The 4842-nt window shown below is 39.9% G+C and overlaps 1 non-coding gene across 1 annotated transcript; it reads left to right on the top strand.

Annotated features, from left to right (window-relative positions):
- Window positions 1–3771: 3771 nt before the first annotated feature.
- LOC136514569 (small nucleolar RNA R71) lies at window positions 3772–3878 on the top strand. Its single transcript, XR_010773724.1, has one exon. It is a non-coding gene; the product is annotated as a small nucleolar RNA R71 (small nucleolar RNA).
- The last annotated feature ends 964 nt before the right edge of the window (window positions 3879–4842 follow it).

Raw genomic sequence — 4842 nt, forward strand, 5'->3', positions numbered from 1 at the left:
TTGGTAGTAACAAAGATTATGGCTCTACATATGAAGTCCTCCTTTTTGAACGCATCATACATGGACTCCCCATGCCTCCATACCCTCACCATTTCTTGCATCAAAGGCTCGAGGAACACATCTATATCAATGCCTGGTTGTTTTGGACCTGAAATGAGAATAGTGCGGAGAAGGTAATTTCTCTTCTAGCACAGCCATGTTGGGATGTTGTACATGGTCAAGATCACTAGCCATGTGTTGTGGTCGCTGGTCCTCTCATTGAAGGGATTCATTCCAACGGTGCTCAAGCTGAACTATACATTCCTTGGGTCACTACTGAATTATTTGTGCTTGTCATCGAAGCGTTGCCACTAAGTACCATCGGCCAAGTGTGCAATCACATCATCACCCACCTTGCGCATATCATACCACCATGTCATGAGTGTGGCTTCCTTAGGGTTTAGGAACATACGCCTCAAGCGGTCGACCACTGGCAGGAATTCTTTTCTGCTTTGCATAGTTGCCTAATGGAGTGACCTTTGGGGGTTGAGAATCTTGTACCACCTTTTCCCCACCCTTCTTCCTCTTGTTCCCCATGGAGGTTTTGTCCTCGTTGTAAAGGTCATTGTTCTTGTACTGACTGGCCCCACACCTAGGACATTTATCTAGTGACTTGAATGTGTTGCCATAAAAAAGGATACAGTGGTTGGGGCATGCATGGATTTTTTTACCCCCATTGTCAATGGATTTATAACCTTCTTCACTTGGTATGTGTTGGTAGGAACTGAGTTTGGTTGTGGCAGCAACCATGATAGGAGATGCAATAGATCATTGAAACTATAGTCTGACCAGCCGTACTTAGCCTTTAGGATGAGTAGCTCAAGCACAAAACGTAGCACTGTCTAGTGTGTCGGACAACCCTTTTCAACACTATACACAGTCTCCTTCGATGCTTTTTTCACCCTTTCTAAATTTTCTACACCTTTCAGACTCTTTAATAAAATCTCTGGTCCAATGGCCTGAATCATTTGATCCAAATCATCATAATCATCTTCATCCCCAACACATCCTCCACCATCATTATTGGCACCACCTTCATCATTACCATCCGAACCACTAGCATCACCACCTTGTTCATTGGCATCGGCACCCATTTGTGCATCAAGCTCTACAAAATATTTGTCCTGGTAACTATTGCCATTTCTTAACATCACTACTATGAACAAGGTTTTGAATTTAATCTCTAGAAACGACAACAGAAATGCTTGTTGGTATTTACTTGTGTCTTAAAAGAATAATATATATATGAATGGAAGAGGATCTACAAGCGCACAGATAATATACCATTGTAGCACTTTACCCAGGAGTATTCTAGATAATGTTATTTATATTTTTACCATAGAGAAGGTCGGGCAGTTGGAATATATTGATAACTTATATGTATGATGGAGAAATAAACCATAACCAAACATCTACTCATAACAGGGATAAGTTAAGAGATAAATGTATATGATAAGTAATGATAAATGATAATTAATTACTTAGAGTACTCCTTTTAATGCCATTAGCATGGCTAAGTAGAATATTAGAGGAATAATTCCTAAGTCATTCTTAATTACAAGTCAAAGCATACATTGATTAGTGCAATTACACTTAGTAATCATGGGTAAGATCAACTTCATATCTACACATAAAGGATATTACTATGGAAGATTAAGAACAAGGCTTGTCTTCCTTCGTAACTAGATCCTACTTGCCCTATATTCAGAGAGTGGACTACAAAGGACTCAACGGGACTGTCACATCCACGATCTACCACATGGCGCGGAATATAGGGTGCATCCATAGGTAAACAACATATTATCACCATGCTTACACAATGTCGACCACTCACCCATGGTACCTTAGAGTGAGCGCTATACGAACTTATGCTTGAACATGATGATAATCTAACTATACTAAGTATATAATCAAAGTAGATGATGAGCATTATAACTAGGAACATGAATGATATTAAGAACAATGTCATAACAATTGTAGCAAACATATAAAAGTACTGAGAGATACAAAAAGAGAGGGCTACAAAGGCTATATCAAGCCATGCTCTTGACATGATCTGGAATCCAAGCGAAGCTTGCTTGCCTCCCTCTAGACCTAGCCTAGCTAGCTATGCCCAAGAATATGGAGCTTTGAGAATGATTAGGGTTTCTATCTTCTCAAATGACTTATGCCTAAGGGGGTGGCAGGGGCTGGTATATATAGGCTAGAGTGTCAATTCTGAGCCCTTGGATCAAACTAACTTGAATAAACATGTAGATGCAATCCTTAAGGAGGTGGAGAACCAATGTAGCGAGGTGGATGCTGATAGGTGGGGCCCCCAAACCAGCCGATCTGAGGGTGGGACCGACCGGCCCCACCTGGCGGCCTCTCGCCCTCTGCTTCAGTGTGGTGTCCTCTAGAGTCCTCTAGAATCTTCTGGTGTTGTTAATCCCATGGATAATCATGATTAAGTCTGACATCTAGGTCCACCTTGATGGTTTTCTAGATAAACCCTACATAAAATACAGATTCACTAAAACTCTTGGAATTTGTTAGTTTAAACCCCTAAACCTTTGTTGGTGAGTATATTCATGCCCTTATGTATGTTACATTGATGGTTTATAATGTTTATTTACTACTGTCAACAAACTCCCCAAGCTTAACCTTTGCTCATCCCTGACCAATGCTAAATTCAGCAATAGATCAAGAGTTTAAAGATTTTTGAGAACATAGATGCAACTCCTTAAAAGTACACATGCGTTCAAACAAGAATTCTCCTTTGTACAAAGTATCTCCAATAATTTTATCATATATTACTTTAGTCATGATGTTGACACTTGTTCCGAAGTCACAGATAACTTCTTGGAAAATACTGAGGTCCAATGGCGATGGGGATAACAGGTCTTCCTGTACGACCCTTCTTCTTAGGCAAGGAATAATCTATCCACCTTCCCAGTCAATGGCTCTATGTAGTAGTAAGCTACATTGTGAATATCAACAAGATTTGTAGTTTCTAGATCTTCTAGTTGCCCCAGAATCTTACCTTTGTCGGTCAAAGGAACAAGCAGCTACCAGCTGAGCTATTGTGATTCTATCATTTTATTAAAGCTATGTTGGTTCTTAATGGTAGAGGTGAAGCTATTCCAGTTCTATTATATATATTTTCTAAGATCTTATCATTGGAAGCTAGTTTTCTAGATAAACCTCCATAACTTTAGCTTGGCCAGAAATTAATTCTCTCAAGGGTGGTTGATTGAAATTATTGAAATTACTACCTTGAGGGTTACCTTGGTAATTACCTTGGTAGTTCGGCCTCTGTTGCTGATTCCATCCTTGATTCTATTGAGGATGATAATTGTTGTTGATGATGAAGTTCACATCCTCATGACTTTCAGGGCAATTGTTTCCGTGAATGCCCAGTGTTTCCATAGTCTTCACATGTCATGCGGAAATCATGAATGTGCATGACTTCTTACTTCTCATGAGCTCGGTCCTCGAGCTTCTTCATAAGTGGGTCCATCTTGTCAAACAACATGTCTACGTCCTTGAGTTGATGTATACCTCCACCTCTCTTATGGGTCTGAAGGCAGTTCTTCATTCTAGCCTTGATTGGAGGCCATCTTCTCCACTGAGAACTGTTGCAGCTGGAATTGTGAGTAATAGGAATGCACCTCCTAGCAATAGCATCTATTATCTCACTGGGTACTATTGGTCAACCTGTGGTAGAAAGTCTGCATGAGTAGCCAATTCTACATCCCATGATGGGGACATTCTGAAATGTAGTCTTAAAAGTGATCCCATGTCTTAGGGATAGATTCATCATGTTGTTGTTGGAAACTTGAAATTCTCCCACGCAGGGCATTGGTCTTGCCTAAGGGAAAGAACTTGGCTAGGAAGGCAATGGAGCAGATATCCCATGTAGTGTTTCTATCTTTGTTGGCATAGAACCATTGTTTCGCCTACCCCAAGAGTGAGAATGGGAAGAGGCAAAGTAGTATGGCATCTCTGGTAACTCCTTTGATGGTGAAAGCGCTATAGATCTCTAGGAAGTGTTGGAGATGAGCACTCGCATCTTCATGTGCCTTCCCACAAAACTAGGCCTGCTTGCACCATGTTGATGAGAGCTAGTTTGAGCTCAAATCCTATTGTCTCCAACATTGACTATTGGTCCAGTATGGATGTTGGCCGTAGTTAGAGCAAAGAATTCACAGAGAGTCATGTTAGCCATAGCTTCAAATTCTAGGTGTTAAGTGTCGCCTTATCTTGTTGTCTTCTGACTCTAAAGCTAAGATTTTCTTGAGTTTGGCAATAGTTCTCCTCATTAATGCTTCTGGATCTTCAATGTAGTTTGTCAGAAGGTCAAAATCGGTCATACATTACCCTGCATAAGATATAAAAGTAGATAGAATAAGGGTAATCCTGCTTGAGCAAGGGTAAATGGTTTTCTCGACCACATCTATATGTATAAGTTTATCGATATTTCCTTCTTGCCTAGCTACCTTCCTCAGGCAACTGGCGCCATAAATGCTTATTGGCATTTCTTAACGTCGCTACTAAGAATAAGGTTTTGAATTTAATCTCTAGCAACGACGCCTAGAAATGCTTGTTGGTATTTACTTGTGACTTGAAAGAATAATATATATATATATATATATGAATGGAACGGGATCTGCAAGCACACAAATAATATACCATTGTAGCACTTCACCCGACATTATTCTAGGTATCATTATTTATATTTATACTATAGGGAAGGACATACAGTTGGAATATATTGATAACTTATATGTATGATGGAGAAATAAACCATAACCAAACTTCTAC

The sequence above is a fragment of the Miscanthus floridulus genome, chromosome 16 (genome assembly GCF_019320115.1).
Source record: "Miscanthus floridulus cultivar M001 chromosome 16, ASM1932011v1, whole genome shotgun sequence".
NCBI classification, from domain to species: domain Eukaryota; kingdom Viridiplantae; phylum Streptophyta; class Magnoliopsida; order Poales; family Poaceae; genus Miscanthus; species Miscanthus floridulus.